Genomic DNA, 13,017 nt, shown 5'->3' with positions numbered 1-13,017 from the left:
GTGGATATTGCCCTAGCTCATTAAGTTCTGCTTTTCCCCATTTGTGAAAAGGCATTTTCATGCCACATCAGGGTTTTCCTCAAAGGAGAACACATCTGAAGTGCTTTTCAAGCAACTGAAACTCCCTGCACCAAGACAGTGCACAGAGAGTATTGGGCAGCACATTGGCTCATAGGCCCTAGGTATAGGGGAAGACTAATTGGGAAAAGGCAAGGGCTGCTTTCTCAAAGAAACACCAAAGCATTGGGGCTGCTTTTTTCTCACTGAGTTAAATATACCATTTTTTTCCATTTTTTTATTACTCAAATGAATTTATCACATCTGTAGTTGTATAATGATCATAACAATCTGATTTACTTTATAACAAGGAAGCTTCCAGACTCTTGATTTGTGGAGTTTGTATGACAGCCATTCTGCCCTGATTGCCCTAGCTTGCTATGTGCTGCTTTTCCCCAGTTTTGAAAGGAAGACATTTTCATGCCAAATCAGGATTCTCCACAAAGGAGGACATATTTGGGGTCCTTTTCAAGTGATGGAAACTAGATGCACGAAATCAGTGCAGAGAGCCTTGGGAGGCACAGTGGTTCAATTTCTCTCAGTATAGAGAAGGCTTAAGCATGAAAAAGGCAAGGGTTGCTTTCCCAAGCAAGCCTGCATTGGGGCTGGTGTTTGTTCACTGATATGAATATACTTTGCAAGGAGTAATGTTCCACACTCTTCCTTTTTGGAGTTTGTTAGGTTTCCTTCAGTCAGGGATTGCCCTAGCTCTCTATGTTCTGCTTTTCCCCAATTGTGAATAGAAGGCATTTTCATGCCAAATCAGGCTTCTCCACAAAGGAGAACACATTTGAAGTGCCTTTCAAGCAATGGAAACTCCCTGCACCAAGCCAGTTCACAGAGAGCATTGGGCAGCACATTGCCTCATTTGCTGTAGGTGTAGGAGAGGCCTAGGTGGGGAAAATGCAAGGGTTGCTTTCCCAAGTAATCTCACATTGGGGATGGTGTTCATTCACTCTATAGAATGTGCTTTGCAAGGAAGAAACTCCCAGACTCTTGTTTTGTGGAGTTTGTCAGATTTCCAGATGGTGAGGATCACCCTAGCTCGTTAAGTGCTGCTTTTCCCCAATTGTGAAAAGAAGGCATTTTCATGCTACCATAGTGTTCTCCACAATAGAGTAAAATTCTGAAGTTCTTTTCAAGAAATGGAAACTCCCTGCACCAAAACAGTGCACAAAGAACAGAATATTGAGCAGCACATTGGCTCATTGCCCTAGGTATAGGAGACCTCAAGCTGAGAAAAAGGAAAAGGTTGCTTTCCTGAGCAAATATGCATTTGGGATTCCGTCATTTACTGAGTTAAATATATTTTCCAAGGTGTAACATTCCACACTCTTGGGGAGTTTTTGGGATTTCCATTGGACAAAGATCACCCTATCTCGCTATGTGCTGCTTTTTCCCGCTTGTGAAAACAAGGCATTTTCAGGCCACATCAGGGTTCTCCACAAAGGAGAACACTTTTGAAGTGCTTTTCAAGCAATGGAAACTTCCTGCACCAAAATAGTGCAAAGAGAGCATTGGGCAACACATGGGCTCATTTGTCCTAGGTATAGGGGAGGACTAGGTGGCAAAAAGGCAAGTGTTGCTTTCCCAAGCATACACACATTAAGCCAGTGTTTTTTCACTGATTTTAATATACTTTTCAAATGAGGAAGCCTCTATACTCCTGTTCTGTGGAGTTTGTGAGATGACCATTCTGCCCTTGATTGCCCTAGAATTTTTCTGTGCTTCTTTTCCCCAAATTTGAAAAGAAGGCATGTTCATGCCAAATCAGGCTTCTCCACATAGAAGAACACATCTGGAGTGCCTTTTAAGTGATGGAAACTCCCTTCTCCAAAGAGGTACACAGAGAGCATTGGGCAGCACATTGGCTCCTTTGCTTTAAGTACAGCACTGGCCTCATTGGGAGAGAAGCAAGAGTTGCTTTCCTGAGCAAATCCATATTGGAGATGGTGTTGGTTCACTCTGTAGAATGTGCTTTGCAAGGAGGAAACTTCCAGACTCTCATCTTCTGGACTTTGTCAGATTTCCATTGGGTGCAGATCACCCTATCTTACTAAGTGCTGCTTTCCATAATTTGAATAGGAGGCATATTCATGTGAAATAAGGCTTCTCCATGAAGGAGAACATGTCTGAAGTGCATTTCAAGTGATGGAAAAACCCTGCACCAAACCAGGCCACAGAGAACATTGGGCAGAACTTTGGCTCACTTGCCACAGTATAGGTGAGGACAAGTTGGGAAAAGGCAAGTGGTGCTTTCCCAAGCAAGCACATATAGGGGCTGCTGTCATTCAGTGAGTCAAATATACTTTGCAAGGTAGAAGGTTCCACACTCTTGTTTTGTGGAGTTTGTTTTGTGGATTTCCAATGGAGGCAGATCACCCTATCTCACTATGTGCTGTTTTCTCCGCTTCTGAAAACAAGGCAATTTCATGACTCATAAGGGTTCGTCACAATGGATAACCCATTTTAATTGCCTTTCAAGTGATGGAAACTCCCTGCACCAAAGCACTGCACAGAGAGCATTGTTCAGGACATTGGGTCAGTTGCCCTAAGTATATGGGAGGCCTAGGAGGGAAAAAGGCAAGGGTTGCTTTCCCAAGCAAACACATATTCAGCTGGTATTCACTAAGTTGAATATACTTTGCATATGAGAAAGACTCCATACTCTTGTTTTGTGGAGTTTGTGAGATTGCCATTCTGCCCTGATTGCCCTAGCTTACTTCTGTGCTGTTTTTCTCAAAATTTGAAAAGAAGGCATGTTCATGCTGAATCAGGCTTCTCCACAAAGAAGACCACTTTTGGAGTGTCTTTTAAGTGATGGAAACTCCTTTCTCCAAGCCAGTGCACAGATAGCATTGGGAAATACATTTGCTCATTTCCCTTAATATGACTCTGGCTTCATTGAGAAAGATGCAAGGGATCCTTTCCCAAGCAAACCCACATTGGAAATGGTGCTTGTTCACTCTGTAGAATGTGCTTTGCAAGAAGGAAGCTTCCAAACTCTTATTTGGGGGAGTTTGTTAGATTTCCATGGGGCGTGGATCACCCTAGCTTGTTAAGTGCTGCTTTTCCCCAATTGTGAAAAAAAGGCACTTCATGCCACATCCGGTTTCTCCACTAAGTGGAACACATATGAAGTGCCTTTCTACTGATAGAATCTCCCTGCACCAAACCAGTGCACAGTGAGTATTGGATAGTACAATGGCTCATTTGCCCTAGGTATAGTAGATAACTAATTGGGAAAAGGCAAGGGGTGCTTTTCCAAGAAAACAGGCATTGGGGATGGTGTTTTCTCACTGAGTGGAATACATTTTGCAATGAGGAAGCTGCCAGATTCTTATGTTGTGGAATATGTGAGATAGCCACTCCACCCTGATTGCCCTAGCTTGCTATGTGCTGCTTTTCCCCAGTTGTGAAAAGAAGACATTTTCATGCCAAATCAGCCTTCTCCACAAAGGAGAACCCATTGGGGTCCTTTTCAAGGACGGAAACTTGATGCACCATATCAGTGCACAGAGACCCTTGGGCAGAACAGTGGCTCATTTGCTTTGGTATAGGAACGGCCTAGGTGGGAAAAAAGCAAGGGTTGCTTTCCCAAGCAAACCGCATTTGAAATGGTGTTTGTTCACTCTGTAGAATGTGCTTTGCAAGGATGAAGGTTCCAGACTTTTGTTTTGTGGAGTTTGTCAGATTTCCATTTGGTGCTGATTGCCCTAGCTCATTAAGTGCTGCTTTTCCCCAATTGTGAAAAGAAGGCATTTTCTTGCCACATCAGGGTTCTCCACAAAGGAGAACACGTTTGAAGTGCTTTTCAAGCAATGGAAACTCCCTGCACCAAAACAGTGCTCAGACAGCATTGGGCAGTCCATGGCTCATTTGCCCTAGGTATAGGAGAGTTTAGCTTGCAAAAAGGAAAAAGTGCTTCCCAAGCAAATATGCATTGGGGGTGCTGTCATTCACTGAGTTGAATGTACTTTCCAAAGTGGAAAATTCCACCTCTTGTTTTGTACAGTTTGTGGGATTTCCACTGGATGCAGAGGTATTTTCATGCCACGTCATGTTTCTCCACAGAGGAGGACATGTTTGAAGTTCTTTTCAAGTGATGGAAATTCCTTTCACCAAAACAGTGCACAGAGAGCATTGGGCAGCAAATTGGCTCTTTTGCCCAAGTATAAGGGAAGGCTATGAGGGAAAATGGCAGGGGTTACATTCCCAAGCAAATGCACATTGGGGCTGGTGTATGTTCCCTGATTTGAATATACTTTGCAAACGAGGAAGCTGCCATGTTAGTGTTGATGTTAGGGATAGGATAAGGATTAGGTTTATTGTTAGGATAAGCATGTGTGACTGCAATGAGCAGGTACCAGAATGGGGCTACAGATTTTCTAAGTCTACCACTGGAGACTTTTCCAATGAGGTCCCTTCCGGGGAAGTGTAAAGGTTAGGTTTAAGGCTAGGGTTAGTGTTAGTGATATGCTTAGAATAAGTGTTAGGGTTAGGGTTATGGTAAGGGTAAGGTTTAGGGTTAGGGTAAGGGTAAGTTTTAGGATTAATGTAAGCATGTGTGAGAGCAAGAGGCTGGCATTACACATTTTCTAACCAAATCTTACCCTGGAGTCTTTTTCTAGGAGGGTCCTTCCAGGGCAGTGACACATGGTGGTGCAAGAGTTAGAGATGTTTTAGGCTTAGTGTTTGAGTAGGGTAAAAGTTATAGTTAGGGTGAAGGTAAGGGTAAGGGTTACATTTAGGGTTAGTGTGAGGGTAAGTGTTAGGGTTAGTGTTAACATAAGGGTTGGGGTTAAGCTTAGTGTAAGAATGTGTGAGTGAAGCAGAATGAGATTAGGGTTAGGCTTAGGGTTATGGTTATGTTAATGGTTGGGTGAGGGTTAGGGTTAGGTTTAAGCTTAGTGTAAGAATGTGTGAGTGAAGCAGAATGAGATTAGGGTTAGGCTTAGGGTTATGGTTATGTTAATGGTTGGGTGAGGGTTAGGGTTAGAGTTATGGTCGATGTTAGCATGTGTGAGTGCAAGGTTTAGGGTTAGGGTTATCATATGTGAGTGCAAGGTGCATGTAGCAGACTGGGTTAGGTTTAGATGTAGGGTTAGGGTAAAGTTAGCTTAAGAGTTAGGGTTAGGGTAAGTGTTAGGGATAGGGTAAAGGTAAGGCTTAGGGTTAGGTTTATGTGTATCTGTAATGGGCATGTTCCAGCATGGGGTTACCAATTTTCTAAGAAAATCTACCTCTGGTGCATTTTTCAAGGAGGTTCCTTCTAGGGCATGATTCAGGTTAGTCTTAGGGTTAGGTTTATATTTAGAGTTAGGTTACGGGTTAGTGTAAGGTTTTGGGTAGATGTTAGTGTTAGGGATAGCATAAAGCTTAGGCCTAGTGTTGGGTTAGTGTTGAGTTTAGGGTTAGGGTTTGTGTAATCCTGTGTGAGTGCAAGGGGAATGTATCAGACTAGGGTTATAAATTTTCTAAGAAAATCTACCACTGGAGCATTTTTCAAAGAGGGTCCTTTCAGGGCAATGTTAGGGTTAGGGTTATTGTAAACAAATATGTGTTTAAGGGCTTGTACCAGACTGGGGTTAGTGTTAGGATTAAAGTTAAGTTTAGGGTTAGGGTAAGGTTAAGTGCTTTGTTTAAGGTGAGTGTTTGGCTTAGATTTAAGGTTAGGGTTTGGGTTAATGTAAGCATGTGTGAGTGCAAGGGGCATGTACCAGACTGGGTTAGGGTTGAGGTTAGTGTTAGTGTTGGGGTAAGTTTTAGGGTTAGGGTTAGGGTTAGGCTAAGGGTAAGTTTTAGGGTTATGGTTGCAATTGGCATATACCAGACTGGGGTTACAAATTTTCTAAGAAATTCTATCAGTGGAGCCATTTTCAAGGAGGGTCATTCCAAGGCAGGGTAAAGGTCAGTGTTAGGGCTAGGGTTAGGGTAAGGGTTAGGGTTGGATTAGGGTAAGATTAAGGATAAGGGTAAGTTTTAGGGTTAATGTAAGCAAGTGCAAGGGCAAGGGGCAATTACCAGACAGGTGTGACAATTTTATAAGAAAATCTACCACTGGAAAATTTTTCAGGGAGGATTTTTCCAAGGCAAGTTTAGGGTTATAGTTAGGGTTGGGGGTTGGATTAGGGCTAGTTCTAGGTTTAGGGTTAGGGATAGGATAAGGTTGAGGTGTTTTGCTAGGGTAAGCATGTGTGACCACAATGAGCATGTACCATACTGGCGTTACAAATTTTCTGAGAAAATCTACCACTAGAGCCTTTTTCAATGAGTCCTTCCAGGGCAGTGTAAATGTTAGGTTTAGTGTTATGGTTAGGGTTAGTGTTAGTGTAATTGTTGGTGTTAATTTTATAGTAAGGCTAAGGCTTAGGTTTAGGGTAAGGGTAATGGTAAGTGTTAGGGTTAAGGCAAAAATTACCATTAGGTAAGGGTAGGTGTTACTTTTAGGTTTTGGGTAAGGGTAAATATTAGGGTTAGTGTTAGTGCAAGGGTTAAGGTTAGAGTTAGGGTTAGAGTTAGGGTTAGGTTTATGGTAAGCATGTGTGAGTTAAAGGGGTATGTACCAGACAGGAAATTCAAATTTTCTAAGGAAATCTACCAATGGAGGCTTTTTCCACGAGGTTCCTTCCAGGTCATGGTTAGGCTTAGTGCTAGGGTTAGGGTTATGTTTTGGGTTAGGGTAAGGTTTAGGATTAGCAATAGTCTAAGTGTTATTGTTAGGATTATGGTTAGGGTAGGGCTACAGTTAGAGTTAGGGTTAGGTTTAAGATTAGGGTTAGTGTAAGAATGTGTGTGTTCAAGAGTTAGAGTTAGGATAGGGTTATTTTAGAGTTAGTGCAAGCATGTGTGAGTGCAAATTTCATGTACCAGACTGGGTTAGTGTTAAGGTTATGGTTAGGTTAAGTTTAGGTTAAGGTTGGTGTTGCTGTAAGGGTTAGAGTTAGGGTTAAGTTAATGGTTATGTTTAGGGTTAGGGTAAGCATTTGTGACTGAAATTTGCATGTTCCAAACTGGCATTACAAATTTTCAAGGAAATTTATCACTGGAGCCTGTTTCAAGGAGAGTCCTTCCAGGGAAATGTTAAGGTTTATATAAGGGTTAGGGTTATATATATGGTTATGTTAAGTGTTAGTGTTACGGTTGGGAAGGGTTAGTTTTAGAGTTAGTGTAAGAGTTATGCTTAGTGTTATGGTTAGGTTTGCATTTAGGGTTAGGTTAAGGGATAGGGTTAAGCGTACTGTAAGAATGTGAGTTCAAGGCACATGAAGCAGAATGGGATTAGGGTTAGGGTAATGGTTGGGTTAGGGATAGAGTAGGCTTTGTGTTAGGGTTAGGTTAGGATTAGGCTTAAGGTTAGTGTGAGAATGTGTGAGTGCAAGAGGCATTTATAAGAACAGGGTTACAGAATTTCTGAGAAAATTTACCACCGGAACCTTTTCAAGGAGCATGGTTAGGATTAGGATTAGTGTTAGGGTTATTTTGGGGGCTAGGGTAAAGTTTAGGGTTAGGTTTAGGGTGAGTCTTAGGGTTAGAGTTAGGGTTCATGTAAGCATGTATGAATAGGGTAAGGGTAAGGGTTAGATTTAGTGTTAGGTTTAGGGTATGTATATGTGACTGCAATGGGCATGTTCCAGTCTGGGGTTACACATTTTCTAATAAAATATACCCCTGGATCATTTTTCAAGAAGTTCCTTCCAAGGCATGGTTAGGATTAGTGTTTGGGTTAGGACTATGGTTAGTGTTAGTTTAAAGTTCGGAGTTAGGTTTACCATAAGGCTTAGGATTAGTGTGAGCATTAGTGTCATATTTAGAAATAAGGTAAGGTTTAGGGTTTGTTTTAGTGTAAGAATGTGTGAGTACAAGGGACATGAAGCAGAAGGGGATTAGTGTTAGCATTAGGGTTATGGTTTTGTTAAGGTTAGGGTTAAATTAGGGTTAAGCTTAGGGTTAGTGAAAGCACATGTCAGTGCTATGGGAATGTACCAAACTGTGGTAACAAATCTTCTAAGAAAATCTACCCCTGGTTCCTTTGTCACAGAGGACCCTTCCAGTGCACTTTTTATGTTAGTATTAGGGTCAGGGAAAGGGTGAGGGTTAGGTTGATAGTTATGTTTAGGGTTAGGATAAGGTTAAGGTCAAGGTTTAGGGTGAGGGCTTGGGATAAAGTCACGGTTAGGATTAGTGTAAGCATGTGTGAGTGCAAAGGGCATGTACAAGTCTGGGTTATATTTAGGGTAAGTGTTAGGGTTATGGTTAGGGTATGAGTTAGGGTTACATTAGGATAAGTTTTAGTTTAAAGTTTAGGTTAATAATGTGTGACTGCAATGTGCATGTACTAGGCTGGGGTTACAAATTTTCTAAGAAAATCTTCCACAGGAGGCTTTTCAAGGAGGGTCCTTCGAGGGCAGTGTAAAGGTTAGGCTTAGGGTTAGGGTAAGTGTTAGGGTTAGGATTAGAGTAAGAGTAATTGTTAGCATTAGAGTTAGATTAAGGTTCACAAATAATGTAAGCAAGTATAAGTGCAAAGGGCATGTGCCAGACTGGCGTTACAAATTTACAAACCATTGGAGCCTTTTTCTAGGAGGGTCTTTCCAGGGCAGCCACACAAGGTGGTAAAAAACTTAGGGTTGTGTTAGGGTTAGTGTTAGGGTCAGAGTAAAAGTTAAGTTTAGGGTTAATTTAAATGTAAGGGTTAAGTTTAATGTGTGGGTAGGAGTAAGTTTTAGGGTTTTTGTCAGTGTAAGTGATAGGGTTGGACCTAGGCCAAGGGTAAGCTTGTGTGAGTGAAAGACTTTGGGTTAAGGTTAAGGTTAGTATTAGGGTTAGGTTTAATGTAAGGGTTAGGGTAACAGTTAGGGTTAAGGCCAGCATGTGCGAGGACAAGGACCAGACTGGCATTACAAATACTGAACAGACTGATCACTAGAAATGAAATTGAATATGTCATAAAAACACTCCCTACAAATAAAAGTCCAGGACCAGATAGCTTCACAGATGAATTCTACCAAACATTCAAAGAAGAACTTATACCCATCTTCCTTAAACTTTTTCAAAAGATTGAAGGAGGAACATTCGCAAAGACATTCTATGATGCCACCATCACCCTAATTCCAAAACCAGACAAAGATACCACCAAAAAAGAAAACTATTGGCCAGTATCTTTGATAACTATAGACACAAAAATTCTCAACAGAATTTTAGTCAACTGAATCCAACAACATATCAAAAAGATCATACAACATGACCAAGTGGAATTCATCCCAGGTTCACGAGGATGGTTCAATATAACCAAATCAATCAATGTCATATACCACATTAACAAAGGAAAAGTCAAAAACCATGTGGTCATTTGAATAGATGCAGAAAAAGCATTTGACAAAGTTCAACATCCATTCATGATCAAAACTCTTACCAAAGTAAGTATAGAGGGAACATTCCTTAACATAATTAAAGCCATGTCTGACAAACCCACAGCAAATATAATACTCAATGGAGAAAAGCTGAAAACCTTCCCACTAAAATCTGGAATGAGACAAGGATGCCCACTCTCACCACTATTATTCAACATAGTATTGGAAGTCCTAGCCACAGCAATCAGACAAACAAAAGAAATAAAAGGCATCTACAGAGGAAGAGAAGAGGTAATGCAGATGACGTGATACTATATAGAGAAAACCCCAAGGACTCAAGTCAAAAATTTCCTGAACTGATCAGCAAATTCAGCCAAGTAGCAGGATATAATATTAACATTCACAAATAAATTGCATTTCTGAATACTAACAATGAAATATTGGAAAAGGAATACAAAAATACAATACCTTTTAAAATCGCACCCCCAAAAACTCAAATACCTGGGAATAAACCTGACCAAGGAGGTGAAAGACTTACATGCTGAGAGCTATAAAACATAAATCAGGGAAATCAAAGAAGATACAAATAAATGGAAAGATAGCCAATGCTCCTGGGTGAGAAAAATTAATATTGTAATAATGGCCATACTACCTAAAGTGACCTACAAATTCAATGCAATCCCCATCAAATTACCCATGACATTTTTCACAGAGCTAAAATAAACAATCCAAATATTTATATGGAACCACAAAAAACCCAGAACTGCCAAAGCAATTCTAAGGAACAAAAACCAAGCAGGAGGCATAACTCTCCCAAACTTCAGGCAATATTACAAAGCCACAGTCGTCAAGACAGACATACAGACCAATGGAACAGAAGAGAAACCCGGAAATAAACCCTGACACCTATGGTCAATTAATCTTTGACAAAGGAGCCAAGAACGTAAAACGGGAAAAGGATAGTTTTTTCAGCAAGAATTGTGGGGAAACCTAGGCAGCTACATGCAAATCAATGAAACTAGAATACACTCTCACACCATGCATGAAAATATACTCAAAATGGCTGAAAGACTTAAGTATAAGACAAGAAATACCATCAGACTCCTGGAAGAGAACATAGGCAAAACATTCTCTGACATCAACCTGACAAATGTTTTCTCAGGTCAGTCTCCCAAAGCAACAGAAATAAAAACAAAAATAACCCAATGGGATCTAATAAAACTGACAAGCTTTTGCACAGCAAAGGAAACCAAAAAGAAAACAAAAAGACAACTTATAGAATGGGAGAAAATAGTGTCAAATGATGTAACTGACAAAGACTGAGTTTCTAAAATATACAAACAATTTATACAACTCAACAGCAAAAAAGCCAATAACCCAATTCAAAAATGGGAAAAAGATCTGAATAGACCTTTCTCCAAAGAAGATATACAGATGGCCAACAATCACATGAAAAAATGCTCAACATTACTGATTATTGAAGAAATGCAAATCAAAACTACCACAAGGGGAGAAGAGGACAAGATGGTGGAGGAGTAGGGGGACACGCTCGCCCTCTCCCACAAACACAACAAAAAAAGTACATCTACAGAATAAATGACTCACACAGAACAGCAACCAATCGCTGGCAGAGGAACCAAAACTCCAATAATGGCAAGAAGTTCGGGACATTATTGGACAGAATGGGAGAAAAGAGGAGAGTGAGAGAAGGTGAATCCAAGCGGGACGGGCACTCCCGAAAGGGAACTGCAGAGGAGAAAGGGATCCCACACCCTGGAAAGTCACCTAACAAGGGAAAGATCAAACGAACCGGAGGAATCTCCAGATGCAGAGAAGAGTGTAGCAGAAAGTCCCCGAGAGGGAGCAGGGGGACGCCTGGTGGGGGGCTGGGAACCGAGACCTCGGCTCCAGAGATTAGTCCCCAGGCTAGGGGGGCAGGGCAGAGCGGAAACTGCTTGGGAGGTCTAGAAACCATTGACAGGGCAGAGACTGCCTGGGAGACTAGAAAACAAAGCTGTCGCAGAGGAAGGGAGCAATACTCTAGGAGCGGGGAAGTGGAAAGCCACATCAGAGGGAACCTGGGAGAAGAGCCTGGTCTGCCCCCGTGCTGGGGAGGGGAGAAAAGAAGGGGTGGGTCCCCATAGAATACCCCCCACGCCACAGCAAGCTTACAGGCCCGCTAGCTAGGTGAAAGCTGTGCTTCCCAGTGCATCCCCTCCCCCCAGCCCGCCACGCCCTACATTCTCACCGGACCTGGGGCTGCCTGCCATCCAGGAGGGCTGGCCTTAACAATTGCCTGAAGCCTACCACCACAGGGGCTGTCCCTGCACAGGCCTGCTTGCCCTTTGGAGGGGCTACACTTCCGCAAGCAGTGCCAAACACCACCAGCCCCCGAGAAAAGACCTGCAGCCCAGAAAAGCTAGAACAAGCTTAGGCAGGCCGTGAATAGATCTGCCTAATTCTCAGATGGTTTTTCTGAGTCAGGCTGCCCTGGGGAGGAACCTCTTGGGTCTCCAATGGGCCTGCTACCTGCCCAAGCCCCCAGGGGGTGCCCCACTCCCATGAAATAACTGCTCAGCACCACCAGCCCCCGGAAGAGCCCCTGCAGCCAAGAAAAGCTGCAACAAGCTCGGCCAGACTGTGAAAAGATCCACCTACATTCGCAGGCTGTCCTTCTGAGTTGGGATGCCCTAAGGAAGAGCCTCTTAGGTTCTCAGTGACCCAGATAGCTGCTCCAGCCCCCAGGGGGTGCTGCACCCCTGAAGAGCAGCTGCCCAACACCGCCAACCCCCTGCAAGAACCCCACAGCCTAAAAACACCAGAGCAAGCTCTGCATGACCAAGTGAAATCTGCTACCATCGTGGTGTGGACCTCCCAGTCCTGTCTGCCCTCAGGAAGTCCTCCTTTGCTTCAAAGAAACACTGTTAGCCCCATCAACACTCCAGAAAAGCCACACTACCTCAAAAATGATTGACCAATAACGCCAGCCCTCAGGAAATATTCCACAGCAGTGACAAGGCAAACACTGCCCGATAACGGAGAGTACAACTCCCTCAGGAGAAAGAAAACAACAAGCAAGATGAAGAAGCTGAGAAACCACCCCCAGTCAAACCAACAGGAGACCTCACCTAAAACAGTCAACAATGAAACAGATCTCTGCAGTCAGACAGACCTGGAGTTCAAAAGAGAAGTAGTGACACTACTGAAGGAATTAAGAGAAGATATGAACAGTAATGCAGATAACCTCAGAAAGGAGCTAGAAAATATAAGGAGGAGCCAGGAGAAACTAGAACATTCATTTGCAGAGATGCAAACTGAGCTAAGGGCAGTAAAAACCAGAATGAATAATGCAGAAGAACGAATCAGTGATATGGGAGATAGAATAATGGAAATCACCCAATCCGGTCAGCAGACAGAAAACCAAATCAAAAAGCTGGAAAGCAATATAAGAGACCTATGGGATAATATAAAGTGGGTCAATCTATGCATAGTAGGAATTCCAGAAGGAGTAGAAAAAGATAAGGGAATGGAAAATATATTTGAAGAAATTATCGATGGAAACTTCCCAAATCTAAAGGAGACTGGGTTCAAGATACAGGAAGCACAG

Source organism: Sus scrofa, chromosome 1 (genome assembly GCF_054392235.1).
Source record: "Sus scrofa isolate SSC_HxYL_T2T_F1_AM1 chromosome 1, Sscrofa_HxYL_maternal_Yorkshire_Landrace_v2.0, whole genome shotgun sequence".
In the NCBI taxonomy this organism is placed as follows: Eukaryota; Metazoa; Chordata; class Mammalia; order Artiodactyla; family Suidae; genus Sus; species Sus scrofa.
This window is presented reverse-complemented; position numbering follows the sequence as displayed.